Raw genomic sequence first — 19,823 nt, 5'->3', positions numbered from 1 at the left:
ATGTGATCTGATCTTCATCTAAGTCACATTAATAGACAAACCCAATCTGCCTAAACTAATAAAACACAAGCAATTGTACTTTTCATGTCTTTATTGGACACACTGTTTAATCATTTACATTCCAGGTCTGGGAAAAAAGTATGTGAACCTTTGTATTTAATAACTGGTTGAACCTCCTTTAGCAGCAATAACCTGTGCCAAACATTTCCTGTAGCTGCTGATCAGACTTGCACAGTGGCCAGGAGGAATATTAGACCATTCCTCCATACAACGCTGTTTCAGTTCATCAGTATTTCTGGGATACCTTGCATGAACATCTCTTCGGGACATGCCACATCATTTCAGTTGGGTTAAGGTCTGAACTCTGAATTAGCCATTCCAAAACACAAATTTTCTTCTTTTTAAACCATTCTGTTGTTGATTTACTCATGTTTCAGATCACTGTTTTGTGGCATCATCCAACTTCTATTAAGCTTAAGGTAATGGACTGCAACCCTGACATTCTCCTATAAAAAGTCTTGGTACAAGTTTGAATTCATTGCTTCCTCAACGATTTGGAAGCTGTCCGGGCCCTAATGCCCCCAAATCAGCCCCAAACCAGGATGCCCCTTCCACCATGCTTCACAGTTAGGATGAGGTTTTGGTGCTGGTATGCAGTGCCTTTTTTTTCCCCTCCAGACATAGTGGTGTGCACTTCTGCCAAAAAAAGTTCAACTTTTGTCTCGTCTGTCCGCAGAGCATTATCCCGGAAGTGTTATGGAAGATCCAGGTGGTCTTTTGCAAACTTGAGAAGTGCAGCCATGTTTTTTGGAGAGCTTCCATGTTCAGTGTTTTTCTTCTAGTGGACGCGTGAACAGGGACTTTAGCAAGTTCTAGAGATGCGGGTCCTTTGCTGCTACCCTTGAGTTCTTTTCCGCTTCATTCAGCATTCATCGATTGGAACACTTGACTCCAAATAGCTTTTGCAGAAGCCACTTGCTCAGAGGTTCACATACTTTTTTTGAACCTAGACTGTGACTGTTTAAATGGTGTAAATGACGAGAAGTACGATTGTTTGTGTTAATATTTGGGGCGGATTGTGTTTGTCTATTATCGTGACTTTGATGAAGATTAGACCACACTTTATGAGTAATTAAAGCAGCAAACCAGGTAATTGCAAAGGGTTCACAAACTTTTTCTTGCAGCTGTAGTTTAATGTGTTACTGTGCTCGGCACAGACATTGTAGTACTGAGGATGTTCCTGTGCTGTCCCGTTCCATGTTTTGTTGCTCTGCCTAACTGCTGTGCGCAAAATTGAAAACGCAGAATTCTCCTGGCGGCGACTCAGGAAAAACCGCAGTGGGCCGGTCGGCGTCCGCGGAGAGGAGCTTTCGCGGAGATGAGAAAGTTTAAGTGGCACAACTGCTGAAAAACGGAATCAAAAGATAGGTTGGGGGAAGAGCCGTAATTTCACGCTCCTGCGGCGACAAGTCGAAGGGAGGTGGCAGTAGGCATTGGGGGGTTAAGTGTCACGGCTGTCTGTTCACCACGGGCTGTCGCGTCCAGGAGTTGGGGAACACTGCACTGACTTACAGAAGTTACTGACAAGAGCAGGAATACGGAGAGCATCGTTTCAGGACTCCCCGTGAAAGTAGAGGGGTGGGGGGAGGACTTGATCAGACTTTCTCGTCGATGTTGTCACAGGGAGGGGCTGGGGAAACCAAACGGGAGGCTGAGTCTTAAACGCGCACAGCCGCCTGTGCCTCTCGGGGGCAGAAACGGCTGCCCGCGCAGTGGGGAACCCGCCGCCCAGGGAAATCACTCCTGGCCTGGGGCGCTGAACCGTCAGCCGACAACCGAGAAGGTCTTAGTTCATTCCGCGCAGGGGTGCGCCGACAGAGCCGGTCGGGCTCGCCTCTCTCTCCATTACTCAAAAGGCAGTAGAGCAGTTCACTGCCTGTATACTGCCCGGGAGAGAACAGCCAGACTGTAAGTCCCACCATTAACACATTTTACATTTAGTCCCCCACCCTCTTTTTAAATTTGATATCAATTGTGAGTGTGTCAGTACAACTTACAACGTAGGATTGTGTTGTAAAAAATTAATTTGACTCCGTCTCTCTCTTTCTCTTTCTTTCCCTCTCGCTCTCTGTCTCTTTCTCTCTCCCTCCCTCTCTCTGTCCCGGTACAGAAGCCGGGTCTCGCCGAGAGGTGACAGTTCTTTGAAGCATGCAGTTCAGGAATCTGCCTAGCTGAGTGAATTTCGTCTAAATCCAGGTAAGAGACACCGGTTTAACGCGGGTTTTATGAGGGTCAACTGTAAGATCGCATTTAATGCTGCGTTCTCGATTCTCGAAGACAGACGCTAGTACTCTGCTGTAGGAGCTCATCAGGCCGAGCAGCATCTGTGGTAGTCTGTATTTTGGGTCGTGATCCTATTCTGGGCTACTTTCTCTCCTCAGATGCTACCTGACCCGCCGAGTTCCTCCCGCTGTGGGGAACTTGTTCTTTAAATTACCAGGGACAGACCGAGACCAGGGCAAGGTCTCAGGAGTTTTAATGTTGTCTGTTCGCTTTGAAAGAAATTGGGAATTTTCGGCACCTAATGTTAGGAAGATTATTCATCTCCTCGGTCGCCCATGCTGTGGCGTGGGCAATTCTTTGTTTCTTAATTCATTATATATAACGGCAGGGACGTATAACAACGTCGAAGTTCAGACCGCCGGGGACCTCTTTGAAATCCACCCCTAACCCCCAGAACCTCCCGCATCCGCCGGGTTACTGGCTAAAAGGCAGCGCCGTGCAGCAAAGCGCGAATGTCACAAAGATTGGATCGAATTTCGCACCAGTCTCCAGTTCGAGAGGAGACAATTGCTGGTGGTTGGGGACGAGAGCGGGTTGTGGTCGGGCACAGGTTTTCGTTCGTTTGGGCGCAGGCTCTTTGACACTCTCGTAACAAGTTTTCGGACGCGTCTGTGTACAAGCAGACACGCCTTGCTCGACACTCTACTCCGCGTCAAATTTCAACCCCGAAATTTCCTCACAAAACGCAGGTTCGGTCAAACAAAAGAATCGTCCTCTCCCGCCTCACTTTTTCCCGAGCGCTGCCGCGAAAATTCGGAGACTTCTTTAAAGGATTATCCTCTCCGTTTTATCCTGGTGGCAACTTGCGAAACGAAAGTACTGCAGGCTTTCAAGTGATTTCTGAGGCACTGCCTGATTCCCTATTCATCCCACTGAGCGCGAGTTTACACTGCTAGGAAGTTAGATGTCAGGACTGTACAAGATTAGTGTGTATGTCAATTGTTCAGACACCCGCGACATAATCTCTCGGGTGTCTTTCTAAATGCTCTGGTTGAAATTATACTTGCATATACTTGGTCCTATTTCCTCTGGCGCCTGCAAGAGTTGTCCCTGTCGGCGGCGAGATGATAAACCTTTTTGCTTTGAACGGGTGCGGGTCGGATGGAATCTTTAAATGGGATTTGGGATATTCAAAAGGGTCCGACGCTGGTTGAATCTTATTCCGATCACGCGTGGCTATATTCATCCTCCTCCCTTATATCTGTATGCAGACGCAATGGGCTGCAAGCGCTGGAATCTGGAGGTGCAGATAATCTGCTGGAGGAACTCGGCGGATCCAGCAGCGACTGTGGGAAGGAAAGGAATCCTTCTCCCCTCCTCACAGTTACTACTGGGTCTGCTGAACTCCCCTAGCAGATCGTTTGTTGTTCTACATATATAAGTGTGTGTGTGTGTGTGTGTGTGTGTGTGTGTGTGCACAAGTATCAGAATCGGGTTTATTATCACTGGCATGTCGTGAAATTTGTTGTGGTGCAGCAGCAGCAGCGCAGTTTTAAGCCATAAAAAGGACTATCAGTTACAATGAGAACTATCTATAATGAAGAAGTAGTGTAACTAGCGAGGTAGGGTTCACAGGTTCATTATCAATTCAGAAATCTGACGGCGGTACAGAAGAAACTGCCCCTAAAACACGACTTCAGGCCCCTGTACCTCCTCCCTGATGGTAGTAATGAGAAGAAAGTAACCTCCTGATGGTGGGGTGGAGGGGGCTGGTTTAAAGACAAATGCCACCTTCTAGAGGCCTCACCTTTTGGAGATGTACCCGATGGTGGGGAGGCTCGTGCCATGATGGAACTGGCTGAATTTGCAACCTTCTGCATCTTTTTCTCTTCCTGAACATCGGTGACTCCATACTTGACAGTGAGGCAACCAGTCAGAATGTTCTCCACTCTACATCTGTAGAAGTTTGCTGGAGTCATGCCATCAGATTGGAGGCTACAGGCAGAATTTGAGGTGTTGCTCCTCCAACCTGAGTGTTGCCCCATTGTAGCTGTGGGGGAGGACATGTCAGAATGGGAATGGGTGGCCACTGGGAGATCCTGCCTTTTGTGGTGGATAGAGCTGTCCTTTAGCCTGGTTGTGTATGCTCTCGAGCTACTGTAGCTTCTGCTCTGTGTGAGAGGGGGGAAGAGAAAGCGCCCAGCATGAGTGGAGCTGTCATTGTTTATGCTGGTGGACACTATATTCTGCATTCTGTTATTGTTTTCCCGTGTATTAGAATCAGAATCAGAAACAGGTTTAATATCACTTGTATATGTCAAAAAATTTGTTGTTTTGCAGCAGCAGTGCAATGCAATACATAAAAAAGTACAATAAATTACAATGAGAAATATCTATCTATCCATCAATATATATATCTATCTCACCCTTTATGGGTGATGTGCTTGTGTATTTTCCCCGAACCTTGGGTCCTCTACAAGAGGCCTGCGAGCTTGAGGGTTTGACGCAGTATCCTTGCTGCTGTTAGTAGTGTGCTTTTCTGGACCGAGATTTCAGATATTGTTCCTGGGATTTGTCGGAACCACTCTCCCAGTCCAGGTGTCACAGCTCCAAGTGCTTTTATCACTACTGGAATGTTACTCAGGCTTAACTTTTCTCTCTGCTCCTTCAAGCCCTGCTATTTCTCCAGTTTCTCATATTCTTTCTTCCTGATGCTACTGTCATTTGGGATTGCCAAATCTATTACTATTGCTTTCTTCTGTTCCTTGTCCAGTATTACAATGTGTGGTCAGTTGGCCAGTATCTGCTCATCAGTCTGTATTTGCATCCCACAGGATCTCAGTTCTGTCGTTCTCCACTGCCTTCTCGGATGTTTCCCATTTGGACTGGGGAGAGTCCAATCCATACTCAGTGCAGATGTTCCTGTACACAATTCCTGCAACTTGGTTGTGCCGTTAAGTGAATGCTGTCCCTGCCTGCATCCTGCACCCTGCTGCTGTGTGCTGGATGGTTTGCAGCTGATTCCTTGCACAGTCTGCATCTTGGGTCTTGTCTGGTGTGACAGACCCCTGTTTCCATTGCTCTTGTGCTCAGCGCCTGTTCCTGTGCAGTCACGAGCAGCACCTCTGTGCTGTCCCTCAGCCCTGCCATTTCCAGCCATTGGTAGGACTTTCATATGTCAGCCACCTCTGATATCTGGCGATGGTAAATCCCGTGCAGTGGCTTGTCCTGCCATGGCCTCTGGTCCTCTGGCTCTGCTTCACCCACTTCCATTTCCATGTCCCCTGCCTGCTGTCTGAGGTATTCTCCTGACAGGTCATCCTTCAGAGCCACCTTCCTGACAGACTCATGGATGTTTCACATTTCTTCCAGAACTGTGGCCTTGACACTTCCAAATCCCCGTCTTCCTTTATTCCAGAGGGTGTACAGTCACTTGACATCGGACTTTGGGTGGAATCCTCTATGTGTTGTTAATAGTTTCCAGGCCTGGATGTCAGTGGCTTCCAGATCATTCCTAGGCCAGCACACTTTTGCAGCTGGGTATCCGATGACTGGTGGGGAAAATACACTGATGGCTCTGACCTTGTTCTTCCCATTCAGCTGGCTTTTTAGGACCTGCCTCACTTGGATATCCCGGGATGTTGGAGCCTTCCTTGTGTAAACTCATCGTGGCATAAAGAAGGTTAGGAACCTGTAGTCTAAAAGGAAAATGGGTAGATCGAAGAAGGAATGGGTAGATCAGTTGAATGGAATAATAAACTTTCTTCCCCTAGGTAGTTAATCTGATCAACCATTCTAATTATCACCCTCTCCCCACCCCTTATATCTATTACCTCAGTCACTGCACAGTAAACACTTTAAACCACTTTTTATAATACTGCTTACTTTGTAAATAATGTTGTTTTTATATATTTATGCCATTTTATTTCATATAAGTACTTCAAACTCGAACTTTATTTTTAATGCAATTCTCTTTAATATTGTTAAATGTTGATTTCTGTTTCATGTTGTGCCCCAACCAACACACCACAGCAAATTCCTAATGCTTATTAATGTATATGGCAAATAAAGTTGATCCTTGATGTTTGAGAGTGGGTAGGATAAATAGCCTCTTCCTTGTCTGTGTTACAGTCTGGTAAGTACATCTCACAGTACCTAACCTGGATGGTTCTTTAAATTCTTCCTTCCCCTACCATTTGACCTTTCCCACTGAGAAGGTCACTGACCAGCATCCCCTCCAGCCCTTCCCTCCACAATTTACAGTCATGTCCAGACTTTGGCACAGTTCTTTGTACCTTCATCTCCGTTGGGTCAAAGCCCTGGAACCCTGGCGCTGTTAGTGACAGGGGAAGGCAGCAATGATCCCTGAGGGAGACCCTCACCCTTCTCAAGGGCAGTGAATATGAAGAATAAGCAGTGGTCTTTCTAGCAACGCCCACTTTCCCGAATCCAGAATTTTGAACAATATCCAGTATTGAAAGAGCAAGCCCGGTATTTCACTGCAGAACTGCACTGCCAATTAGCCCGAGGTCAGTTTGCAGTGTTAAAGAAATGCCTGTTTTATACCTTATATCCCGCCACTCACAAACTCAGAATGTTCCGAAGTTGTTTTTGAAGCACAGCCACCGTTGAGATACGAGTGAAAGGGCAGTCTGGTTACCCGTTACAATGTTGTCCAAACACTCGTTACTCTAATGATCAAAAGTTACAGTTTTGTGCTAAAGATGGAAGGGCATTTGTCAGCCTGCGTCGGAGGAGAACTCTCCTGCACTTAACAAGATCAGAGTCAGAATCAGGCCCAATATCTCTGGCAACTGTTGACCTGGTGGCAGCAGCACAATGCAACACAATAATCAAATAAAAACCTGCTAATGACAGTAAGTATATATAGTTAAATTAAATAAGTAGTGCAAAAACAGAAACAAAGAAGAGGTGAGGTAGTGAGATAGTGAGGTAGAAGTCTGATCAGAGAGGAATCTGAATCGTTGAGACTGTGCCTTCAGCTTGATGCAGCCAGTTCGAATGTTGTCCACGGTACATCTGTAGAAATTTGCAAGTGCCTTTGGTGACACACCAAATTGCCTCAGTCTTTGTGCGTAGTTTTTCACTCATTGTATTGTATTTGTTTGTTCTACTGCGCATTCCTGAAAGGAAATGAATCTCGGCGTAGTATCTGGTGACACATACGTACTTGCTTAATAAACTTGCCTTGAACTTTGCTGTTCTTCACAGATAGGCATTGGGATCTGTTGTATCTACCTGTGGCAGGAGATAGGATCAGAGTCAGATTTATGTATCAATGCCTTAGCTGATGTGTGGGTGCTGGGGTGGAGGTACAGTACGTCTCTATCAAAGGAGGTGAAACGGCACTCCTTCCCTCGAGCCTGCAGGTCACCCTTGGGCAAGGTGTAGCACCTGCTCAGCTTCCCCAGTCGGGCTCACGTGAAGCCATAGGAGCAGCTGGTGCATATCACAAGTCCTGGTTATGTGACCACTGATGCCCGGCAGACAATCCCTGCAGAGTTTTGATAATGGCTGGGGTCACCCGTCCTGTAAAGGTATTGCTCAGAAAAATAGTCATAGTCATAGTCATACTTTATTGATCCCGGGGGAAATTGGTTTTCATTACAGTTGCTCCATAAATAATAAATAGTAATAGAACCATAAATAGTTAAATAGTAATATGTAAATTATGCCAGTAAATTATGAAATAAGTCCAGGACCAGCCTATTGGCTCAGGGTGTCTGACCTTCCAAGGGAGGAGTTGTAAAGTTTGATGGCCACAGGCAGGAATGACTTCCTATGACGCTCAGTGCTGCATCTCGGTGGAATGAGTCTCTGGCTGAATGTACTCCTGTGCCCAACCAGTACATTATGTAGTGGATGGGAGACATTGTCCAAGATGGCATGCAACTTAGACAGCATCCTCTTTTCAGACACCACCGTGAGAGAGTCCAGTTCCATCCCCACAACATCACTGGCCTTACGAATGAGTTTGTTGATTCTGTTGGTGTCTGCTACCCTCAGCCTGCTGCCCCAGCACACAACAGCAAACATGATAGCACTGGCCACCACAGATTCATAGAACATCCTCGGCATTGTCCGGCAGATGTTAAAGGACCTGGCATGGCAAAAGGGCATGGCAAACCACTTCTGTAGAAAAATCTGCCAAGAACAATCATGGTCATGGGAAGACCTTGCTTGTCCACGTCATAGGACACATCACATGATGATGATGATGATGATTTCAAGTTTGTTGTTTTGTGGTAGCGGTATAGTGCGAAGACACCAAATGACTATAATTACAAAACTAACTAAAGTCATGCGAAAGATGAATTGTGAGGTTGTGTTCATGTGTTCGTGGATGGAGTGGTAGCGTAGCGGTCAGCATCATGTGTTACAGTACCGGCGATTAGGGTTCAATTCCCACCTCTGTAAGGAGTCTACAGGTTTTCTTTGTGACTGTGTGGGATTCGCCTGGGTGCTCTGGGTTCCTCCCACATTCCAAAGACGTGTGGGTTAGGGTCGGTAAGTTGTGGCACGCTATATTGTCGAGGGAAGCGTGGCAACACTTCAGGGCTGCCACCAGCACATCCTAGGCCATGTTAGACATTGATGCAAATGGTGCATTTCACTCTCTGTTTTGATGTTCCAACGTGCACGTGGCAAATAGAGCTAATCTTTGAGATTTATAATATTTATTTTTATGGACTGTTCAGCGATCTGATGGCGGAGGGGAGGAAGGTGTTTCTGTATCATTGCATGTGGGTCTTTGGTCTCCTGTATCTCCTCCCCACTGGTAGTAAGGAGAAGGGGCACATGTCCTGGATGGACAGGAGGTCTCATTTGGAAGGCAGCACCATGAAATGTGCAGGATCAGCATTGGTAATATCTGCTGAGATAAAGTGCTTGAATTATTGCAGTGGGTTTGCATTGCAGAAAAGTCTGTAGGAAATGTTGGCTACAACTCAGTCCATCATAGGCAAAACCCTCCCCATCGCTGAGCACATTTACAAGAATACTGCCACAAGAATGCAGCATCCACCACCACAGACCTCCATCAACTAGGCCATGTTCTCTTCTTGCTTCTACCATTGGGCAAGAAGTATAGGAGCCTTAGGACCCACATCACCAGGTTCAGGAAGAGTTACGACTATCATGCTTCTAAACTGGCACGGATAGCTTCACTCATCTCAACTCTAAATTGATTCCACAACCTATAGACTCACTTTTACGGTCTCTAACACTCATGTTCTCAGTATTATTTATTTACTTTGTCATTTATCATTAGCACAATTCGTCCTCTTTTGCATATCGGTTCTATGCTCTGACATAAATGCACTTAAATAATAAATTTACTTTGAGCTTTGAACTTCCTCTTTGACGTCCCTGGAAATGTGTCAATATTGTACTCACTGACTGAATCCATAAATCTGTCAGAGATTTACCGTACCCAGCTGAGTCCCAAGTGGTGTCAAGTCAAGCCAAGCGAAGTCAAGTTTATTGTCAAACACAGGTATAATGACAATCTTGCTTGTAGTAGCAACATAGACACGTCGATTCAAACTATACACAGAATATAAATTAAAATTCAAAACTCAAAGCAAATTATTTATCTAAGTACTTATATGTCACCATATATAGCCCTGAGATTCATTTTCTTGCGAATATACTTAATAAATCCACTAACCATAATAGAATTAATGAAAGACTGCAGCAACAGGGCACACAATTGGTGTGTAAAAGACAACAAAGTGTAAATACAAAAAGAAAAGAAGGAATAATAATAATAATAATAATAATAAAATAAATAAGCAATAAATATCAAGAACATCAGATGAAGAGCCCTCGAAAGTGAGTCCTTAAGTTGTGGGAACATTTCAATGTTGGGATGAGTGAAGTTATCCCCTCCTTTTTAAGTGCCTGATGGTTGAGGGAAATAACTTCCTGAATCTAGTGGTGTGAGTCCCGAGGCTTCCGTACCTTCTTCCTGATGGCAGCAGTGAGAAGAGAGCATGTCCTGGGTAACAGGGGTCCCTGAAGATGAATGGTGCTTTCCTGCAACAACGTTTCATGTAGATATGCTCAATGGCTTTTTATTATTATCATTTACATATAATATAATATGATAATACATAATTATATAATTATCATTTATATATAATATGGCAATAAATAATTATATATTAACCAGTTATCATAATTTATGCAAGATAATGAATAAGAAGACTGCCAAACAAGTCCTTAGTGCAAACGAAAGTCTGTAGACTGTAGTGTTCCATTGAAGTAGTGATTAGGATTGTACTGGTTGGTTCAGGAACCTGACAGTTGAAGGGAAGTAGAAGTTTCTAAACCTGGTGATGTGGGACTTCAGGCTTGTGTATCTCCAGCGCTCTGGTAGCACAGTGAGAAGACAGCATGGCCTGGATGGTGGAGATTCTTATTGCTAGATGCTGCTTTCTTGAGCCAGTGCCTCCTGTAGGTTCTGTCAGTGATGGGAATGGCTGTACCTTTGATGGACTGGGCTGTGCCCACTGCCCACTACTCTCTGCACCCTCTTGGAGCTGAGATCATGACTTGCTGAGAAGTTGACACAAAATCACTTAGGCTGCATGGGACAGTTTATAGATCAGTAAACGCTAATAGATGAGGACCTCAACAAGACTGAAGACCAAACGTGTTAACAATGTTACCGTGAGCCCAGGTTTGATGTCCACTATCTCATGGACATAGAGTTGTACCAGACGCAGAAGATTTTTAAAGATCTGAAGATCAGCTTTATTTGTGACACGTGTATTGAACTATTGAAACATACAGTGAAATGTGCTGTCTGTGTCAATGACCAAGGCTGTCTGAGGATGTGATGGGGACCCACGTAAGTGTAGCAACACCTCCGGTGCCAAAGTAGCATTCCCGCAATTTGCTAACCCTAACCTGTACATCTCTAGAATGTGTGAGGGTGCTGGAGAAAACCCACAGGGTTTCATATTGAATATACAAACTCCTTACAGACAGCAGTGGGAATTGAACCTCAACTGGTGATCGCTGGTGCTGTAAAGCACTGTTAGGTTACTGTGCTACCTTCTTGTCCATCGTTCTCCTTGCTAACATCCAATACCCATCCATACTCATCCCATTTACCAACATTTGGTCCAAAGTCCGCTGTGAATCTGTGCTTATCTTAGGGCCATGAGATCTCTGCCTTCACTACACCCTCAGGCAGTGCGTCCCAGCATATAACCGTCCTCTGTGTGAAAAATACTTGTTCACCAGACCCCCCTCTGAAGTTCTTACCCCGTTACCCTAGGAGACGTGAGAGAACACAGGTGCTGGCATCTCTTCCAGTCAAGATGGTGCTGAGCTGGATGCCTATCGACGTCGTGGCTCAGATTTAGGTTTTTTTTCTGGCTCATAGGGATAGTTTTGTGCCTGTCCTGGGGCTGGAGGCTTGTCTGTGTATGTTGAGGTGTGAGTGAGTGGGTGGGTGAGTAGGTGGGTGTGTGGGAGGGAGGGGGAGGGACTTGTTTTGCTTTGTTCTGTTTTGTTATTATTCTTCTGAACACCGTTGATATGTTATGTTGGTGCCAGAACGTGTGCTTGCACTCACGGACTGCCCCCAGCACATCTTTAGGTTGTGCTGGCTGTTAACACAAAATGACTCATTTCACTCTGTGTTTCGATGTACTTACTGCCTGTTACGCCACTGGCATTTAGGGCAGCAATGGAGGTCCTCCCTCTCTGTCTGTACAGAAGGATTCTTCATTGCTGTTTCTGTAACAATTGGTTTCTGAGCATTCAGGGTTTTAGCCCCAAGCTGAACCCCCGAACCTGGAGGACTGGTGGACCACTCTTTGTCTGGCCTCTACCCTTTGACCTGTGTGACATGGGTGACTCTACCAAGAGCTAAGGGACAAGGCCCTGACTCCAGCCAACGTAGCCCTCCGGGTTACTGAGGCACACAAGCCTCCAAACCCTACGCCGAGGTCGTGGTCCTCTCGGAGGATGTTTCGATGTACCTGTGATAAATAAGTTTGAATCAGAACAATCTGCCGGAGGAACCAACAGGTTGATCAGCACCTGTGGGAGGATGAAAATAGTCAACATTTCAGGCCAACAATTCCTTTCCTCCCACGAATACTGCTTCCTGCAGAAGATTGTCCGTTACCCCTTTTATTCTGATCCTGTAGCCTCCAGCTTCCGATCCGGCTGCTGTAGGGAAGAGTTCCCTGCTTCTGTGCAACTCATAACTCTGTCGTGTTCCTCCTCAGCTCCTCTGCCCCAAGAGCAGAGAGGTTGGTGAGGGAGTTGATTGGGGTGGGGGGCAGGGAGGAGACAGTTGGAAATAGTTCTTACCAGAGATGGTTCTGTGTGCTGTGGAGAACATCAGAGAGTGCATTACTGAGCATCTTCGGCAGTAAATAAACTTCTATAAGAGCTGACATGATTCCATACAAATTTTGTACAATTCTGATTTCAATGCCTCCAAAGGAAAATAGAGACACTGGGAATTGCAAACATGACACCCGTTCTGACAGATATTCCTTATTGGGAGAGAACATTCAGCTGGATCTGTTTACTTTGGAATAGGGAAGGTCAGAGGTGATCAGTTTTATGATTATGAAGACTTTTAATGGTGATGGGGGTGGGGGGAGGCTCTGAGGAAGCATTACTGCCATGATGAGGCCACTCTCAGGGTGGAGGAGCGACACCTCATATTCCATCTGGGTAGCTTCCAACCTGATTGATTTCTCTAACTTCTGGTAATATCTCCCCTCCCCAGCTTCCGCCTGCTCTCTTTATCCGTTCCCCATTCTGGCTCCCTCTTCCCCTCATCTGCCCATCACCTCCCTCTTGTGCCCACCTCCTTCTCTTTCATAGACAGCTGACGGCTCTCTCCTATCAGATTCCTTCTTCTTCAGCCCGTGACCTCTCCCCCCATCCCCTCCCAGCTTCTCACGCCACCCCCCTCACTTGCTCTGATTTCCTCCAGCATTTTTTTTTCCCCCGTCAGTTGCTCAGAGAAAGCACTTTCATTTTGAGGATGAGGTCAGAATTGAGTGACATCACCATGAGATAATCCCTAATAAATTCATGGAAGTGTTTCGGAGAAACTACTTGTAGAGCAATGGGGAGCTTATCCCGCCAGTGAATGGTGGAGGAGGATAAGGGACATATACGGATAAAGTACACGAACAGAACAGTTTGGCAGAATGCCCTGTTTCTGTGGTGGGAAAAGCTGTATATAAGTGGAAGTTGATAAAGGCACACTCGTAGAATGTTAGAACAGTACAGCACAGGAACAGGCCCTTTGATGTGTGATGTCTGTGCTGGATTTAGCTAGATCCCTTCTGTCCGCACCTAATCTATACTCCTCCATATTGATGTGTCTCTGTAAAAGCCTGTTAAACACCACTATCCCCTCCACCCATCCTGGCAGACTGTTCCAGGAAACTACTACTCTCTGTGTAAAAAAAATCTTCCCAAGCACATCTCTCTTAAGTTTTCCCCATTCATCTCAAATGCATGTACTGTTATGACATGTCATATAGAGCAGAGAGTGTAGAGAGGTCCAGCACAGTATAGGACCCTATGCTGTTAACACTGTATACTTTACAGAAAACCCAACAGAAAGTAATGAATACGGCCCAGTCCATCATGGGTAAAGCCCTCCCCACCATTGAGCACATCTACATGGAGTGCTGTCACTGGAAAGCAGCGTCCATCATCAGAGACCCTACACCATGGTCTCTTCTTGCTGCTGCCATCAGGAAGAAGGTACAGGAGCCTCAGGACTCACACCACCGGGTTCAGGAGCAGTTTCGACCCGTCAGGAAGCAGGATCTCGAAAAGGAGGGGATAACTTCAACATCACTTGCCCCATCACCAAAATGTCCCCACGACCTATGGATTCACTTTCAAGGACTCTTCATCTCATGCTCTCGATATCTACTGCTGATTTATTTACTATTATTATTTATCACCTTTTGTATTTGCACAATTTGTTGTCTGTCACACACTAGCGTGACATCTAAGTTGGTGTGGTCTTTCATTAATTCTATCGTGGTTATGGGATTTATTAAGTATAGCAGCAAGAAAATGGATCTCAGGGTTGTATATGGTGACGTATATGTACTTTGATAATAAATTTTCTTTGAACTTGGAACTCTTAACCTACTATAACAGACCTTATAATGTACTCTAAGATTGATCTAACCCTTCCCACCCCCACAGCCCTCCATTTTTCATCCATCTCAAAAGTCAGTATTGTACCACCCCTGACAGAGCATTTCACACACCCACTGTTCCCTGTGTCAAGACACCTACCTCTGGCATCTCCATTATACTCTGTATTCTGGGGAAGGAGCTGACGGTACTCAGGGTATGTAGAAAAAAATTACAAGGTTGTTAACAGGCTAGGGGAGCTGCCTAGGCTGGGGTGAGTTTCCTTGGAACTGAAGAAGCTGAGAGGTTGATTAACTCAGCTGAGTAAAGTCCGAGGAGTCTAGATCAGAGAGGACCAATATTCCACAGCAGGGAGATTGATCACAATGATTTTGCTCAGCCTGTCAGTGTGAATGAGGTGACTGAAGGGCTGTTTCTGAGCTGTATAGTCCTATGACTGGAGAAACAATTTAAAGGGGAGAGAAAGGTATCTTCAGCTAAATGTTAGTTGGGGTTGAGGATCTCGTTGTCTTATAGGATGGCAGAGGCTGAATCAATATCCCATTCAGAATCAGAATAAAATAATTTTCATTATCACTGACGTCCAGCACTGTGCAAAAGTCTTAGGCACATATGCACTATACAGCTAGGGTCTGTAAATGAGAAACCTGATTCTGATATGGGTCTCTATTGTGGACTGAGAGTAGGAAAGGGGGAGGGAGAGGAGAATCGTGGTTCGGAAAAGGGGAAGAGAGAGAGGGGAGGGAGCAGGAAGCACCAGAGAGACATTCTATAATGATCAACAAGCTAATTGTGTGGAATCAAATGACCTTGCCTAATGCTTCTGGGCTGGGTGTGTTTACACCTGCGCCACCCCCCACCCCAACATTCCTTCTCTGTCACCTATCCCGCACCACAAGGCGCTCCACGTTCGCCATTCCCAACATCCTTTGGTTCAGCCAGTTTTAATAACTGGCTCTCCGCTCCACGATGAAAACACAGTACTGTGCAAAGGCTTAGGCGCCTTAGCTATAGATGTGTGCCTAAGAGCTTTGCGCAGCGCTGTATGTCACGACATTTGCAGTAGAGTGCAACACATAGAGAAGCTATTGTAAGTTACAATAAGAAATACAAAATAATGCTTTGCAAAAAGAGAGTGAGGTAGTGTTCATGAATTTATAGACGTTCGGCTACTTTCTGAAAAGTCCATGAACACTAACTCGCTATTTTGCAGGCACGTTTTTCATTGAATTTGTACTTGTTTGTCAACTATATGAATGATCTGGTCGATAATGTGGTAAGTTGGGTGAGCAAATGTGCGGGTAACTCCCAGACTGGGGGTGCAGTGGGTCACTGTCAAAGGAAGGCTATGAAATCTCGCAGTGGGGTCTCGACCAGCTGGAAAAATGGCAGATGGAATTTAATGCTGACATGTATGAGGGCTTTGGGAGGATAAATCAGGGTGGGACACACACGGTGAACAGTAGGACACTACAGGGTGTGGTAGAACGGAAGGATCATCTAAGATTACAGATTCATAATTTATTGAAGGTGGCATCAGAGGTAGTTAGGGTTGTAAAGAGAGTTTCTGTCACATTGACCTTCATAAGTCAAAATATTGGGATGATCCATTGAAGTTGTGTATGACGTTGTCGAGGCTAAACCTAAAGTATTGTGTACAGTTTTGGTCACCTACTTGCAGGAAAGATACCAAGAAGGTTGAAAGAGTACAGAGAAGACTTACATGGTTGTTGCCGAAACTGAAACTATTTATGGTTCTATTACTATTTATTATTTATGGTGCAAACGGGATCAATAAAGTATGACTATGACTATAACTACTGAGGCAGCAGGAAAGTTTGAAGAGGTGAGGATTTTATTCCCTGGAGTACAGGAGAATGAGGGGAAATTTGATTGAGATGCACAAATTTGAGGAGTATAGATAGGGTGGAAGCAAACAGGCTTGGGTGAGACTAGAACTAGAGGTCATAGGTCAAGAATGAAAGGTGAAATGTTTAAGGGGAACTTCTTCACTCAGAGGGTGATCAGTGTGTGGAACAAGCTGCGTTCAGAAGTGATAGATGTGTTGGATTTCAACACTGAAGAGAAGTTCGGATAAGTACATGGATGGGAGGGGTCCAAGCGTGGGATGATGGGACTAGGCAGACTAATAATTTATTATAGACTAGGTAAGGCAAAGTGCCTTTTACTGTGCAAGTAGCACTCTATAACTACAATTGTAATCATGAGCTCTCAGCTGATGTGAGTACAGTGCAGGTGACAAGACAGGGCTGAGGAGAAGTGGAGTGAACCAAGCCCCTCTGCCGTCTGGACCCTATCTGCGGGTCTGCATGGTGTCGTCTTATCAATGGATTTCCTCTGTCAGCATGCCTGGAATCTGGTTAGAATATTTCCAACACATATGTGGACTGTTACTGAGTTGGGTCATTGCCTTTTGGTTGTGGTTAGGGAATAAGGCATGGATGGTATGGGGTAATGGAGTACTGGGAAATAGAGGGTGGAGTAAGACTCAAGCTGAAGGTCAAAGTCAAAGTAGATTTATTATCAAAGCATGTGCTGTATATGACACCGTTTACTACCTTGAAATATATTTTCTTGCAGACATTCACAGTAGAACTGTCACAACCAGAGGTTGTTTTTAAAGAAGAAGACATATAGTTAGTATGTGGACTGTATTTTCTCAGTGTTGCCATGTTCATTTCATGTCTAATTGTTTGTCTTTGAGCTAGCCCTGGTTTTTCGCTTTGTGGTGCAGGTATCTCATTTTGGATCCTGGGCACTGTTACGCTCTCTGTGTATTTATCACCTTCATTCAATCTGGGATTCTTCTGTGCATCATGAGTGATTTCAGTAGCTTGCCTGAGCTCTTGTTAGTTTTTCTGGTTAATTTCTGTAATAAATCTTTTGTTTTGTTTGGATTGCCAAAGCCTCTGTGACTCCTGCACTCGAGTTCGGTAGTATATTCCCTTACAAGCAGAAAGCAATAAATTAGAGTCAATTAAAATGTACACACAAAGTCTGACAACCACCCAATTTGCAAAAGGCGACAAGTTGTGCAAATATAACAAATGATACTGAGAACATGAGTTGTAGAGTCCTTGAAAGTGAGTCTGTAGGTTGTGGAATCGGTTCAAAGCTGAGGTGAGTGAAGTTGTCTACGTCAGTTCAGGAGCCTGATGGTTGAATGGTAATAACTGTTCCTGAACCTGGTGGTGTGGGACCTGAGGCTTCTGTATTCCCTGCTTGGTGGTAGTAGCGAGAAGAGAGCAAGGCCTGAATACTGGGAGCCCTTGATGCTTTCTTGTGGCAGCACTCCATGTAAATGTGCCCAGTGGTGTAGAAGGCTTCGCCTGTGATGGACTGGGCTGCATCCAACATTTTGTGTAGAATTTTCCGGAGAAGCGGACTTTAATTAGCAGACACGCATTGAAATGTACAGCATGTGGGACACATTAGGTGGAGTTAATAGCCAAGATTATAAATTTAAATCGACGACATATTTATGTGCTGGAAATAATTCCAGGACATGAAAAGAAAATGTTTGTTGGACACCAGAAAAAAATTGCCCATTAGCGGGTCTTTGCCTTATATGTTCTGGGGCTGAGAGCATCCAAGGCAAGTTGGACCTTTTCAGTCAAAGATGGTTACCAGTTTGGGTGTTGGTGATCACTGGCACTAATAGAACCTTCCACCCTCTTCATCATCGCTCTGTCTTGTACTGAGACTTTATAAGGCATTGGCCAGGCTGCTCTTGGAGTACTGTGAGCAGTTTTGGGCCCCTGATCTAAGAAAGGATGTGCTGGCATTGGAGAGAGTCCAGAGGAGGTTCATGAGAGTGATCCCACGAATGAAAGATTTAATGTATGAGGATCATTTGATGGCTTTGGTCCTATATTCACTGGTTTAGATGAATGAGGGGGTACCTCATTGAAACCTATCAAATATTGAAATGCTCAGATAGAGTGGATGTGGATAAGTTGTTCCCTATAGTGGGAGAGTGTAAGAACAGAGGGCACAGCCCCAGAATAGAGAGATCTTCCTGTACAACAGGGATGAGGAGGAATTTCTTTAGCCAGAGAGTAGTGAATCTGTGGAATTTATTGCCGCAGATGGCTGTGGAAACCAAGTTAGTGGGTATGTTTAAAGTTGAAGCTGTTCAGCTCTTGATCAGTCAGGGCGTGAAAGGTTACAGGAAGAAGACAGGAGAAAGGGGTTGAGAGGAATAATAAATTGGTCATGGTGGTGTAGCAGAGCAGACTTGATGGGCCAAATGGCCTGATTCTGCTCCTTTGGCTTATGTTTTCTTAAATTCAGCTGTCCATTGTGTTTACCTCTATAGGGAGAGAGAAACCGGGGAATTATAGACCGGTTAGCCTAACGTCGGTGGTGGGGAATCTGCTGGAGTCAGTTATCAAAGATGTGATAACAGCACATTTGGAAAGCGGTGAAATCATCGGACAAAGTCAGCATGGATTTGTGAAAGGAAAATCATGTCTGACGAATCTCATAGAATTTTTTGAGGATGTAACTAGTAGAGTGGATAGGGGAGAACCAGTGGATGTGGTATATTTGGATTTTCAAAAGGCTTTTGACAAGGTCCCACACAGGAGATTAGTGTGCAAACTTAAAGCACACGGTATTGGGGGTAAGGTATTGATGTGGATAGAGAATTGGTTAGCAGGCAGGAAGCAAAGAGTGGGAATAAACGGGACCTTTTCAGAATGGCAGGCAGTGACTAGTGGGGTACTGCAAGGCTCAGTGCTGGGACCCCAGTTGTTTACAATATATATTAATGACTTGGATGAAGGAATTAAATGCAGCATCTCCTAGTTTGCGGATGACACGAAGCTGGGCGGCAGTGTTAGCTGTGAGGAGGATGCTAAGAGGATGCAGAGTGACTTGGATAGGTTGGGTGAGTGGGCAAATTCATGGCAGATGCAATTTAATGTGGATAAATGTGAAGTTATCCACTTTGGTGGCAAAAATAGGAAAACATTATTATCTGAATGGTGGCCGATTAGGAAAAGGGGAGGTGCAACAAGACCTGGGTGTCATTATACACCAGTCATTGAAAGTAGGCATGCAGGTACAGCAGGCGGTGAAAAAGGCGAATGGTATGCTGGCATTTATAGCAAGAAGATTCGAGTACAGGAGCAGGGAGGTACTACTGCAGTTGTACAAGGCCTTGGTGAGACCACACCTGGAGTATTGTGTGCAGTTTTGGTCCCCTAATCTGAGGAAAGACATCCTTGCCATAGAGGGAGTACAAAGAAGGTTCACTAGATTGATTCCTGGGATGGCAGGACTTTCATATGAAGAAAGACTGGATGAACTAGGCTTGTACTCGTTGGAATTTA

General features: G+C 45.1%; 1 protein-coding gene across 5 annotated transcripts in view; it reads left to right on the top strand.

The window, feature by feature from the left end:
• The first annotated feature begins 1,488 nt into the window (after positions 1–1,488).
• Positions 1,489–19,823, top strand: part of adgrg6 (adhesion G protein-coupled receptor G6) — a 188,770-nt gene continuing 170,435 nt past the window's right edge. For 3 of the 5 annotated variants that reach the window (XM_063055458.1, XM_063055457.1, XM_063055461.1), the window contains exons 1-2: positions 1,490–1,968; positions 2,171–2,256. The gene's annotated coding sequence lies outside the window, so the exon portion shown is untranslated. Of the gene's footprint in view, positions 1,969–2,170; positions 2,257–19,823 lie in introns of all 5 variants that reach the window. The other 2 variants (XM_063055459.1, XM_063055460.1) reach the window with 2 other exon arrangements.

This window comes from Mobula hypostoma, chromosome 8 (genome assembly GCF_963921235.1).
Source record: "Mobula hypostoma chromosome 8, sMobHyp1.1, whole genome shotgun sequence".
Taxonomy (NCBI): domain Eukaryota; kingdom Metazoa; phylum Chordata; class Chondrichthyes; order Myliobatiformes; family Myliobatidae; genus Mobula; species Mobula hypostoma.
The sequence above is the reverse complement of the archived record's forward strand: the minus strand, read 5'-3'. Positions and strand labels throughout refer to the sequence as shown.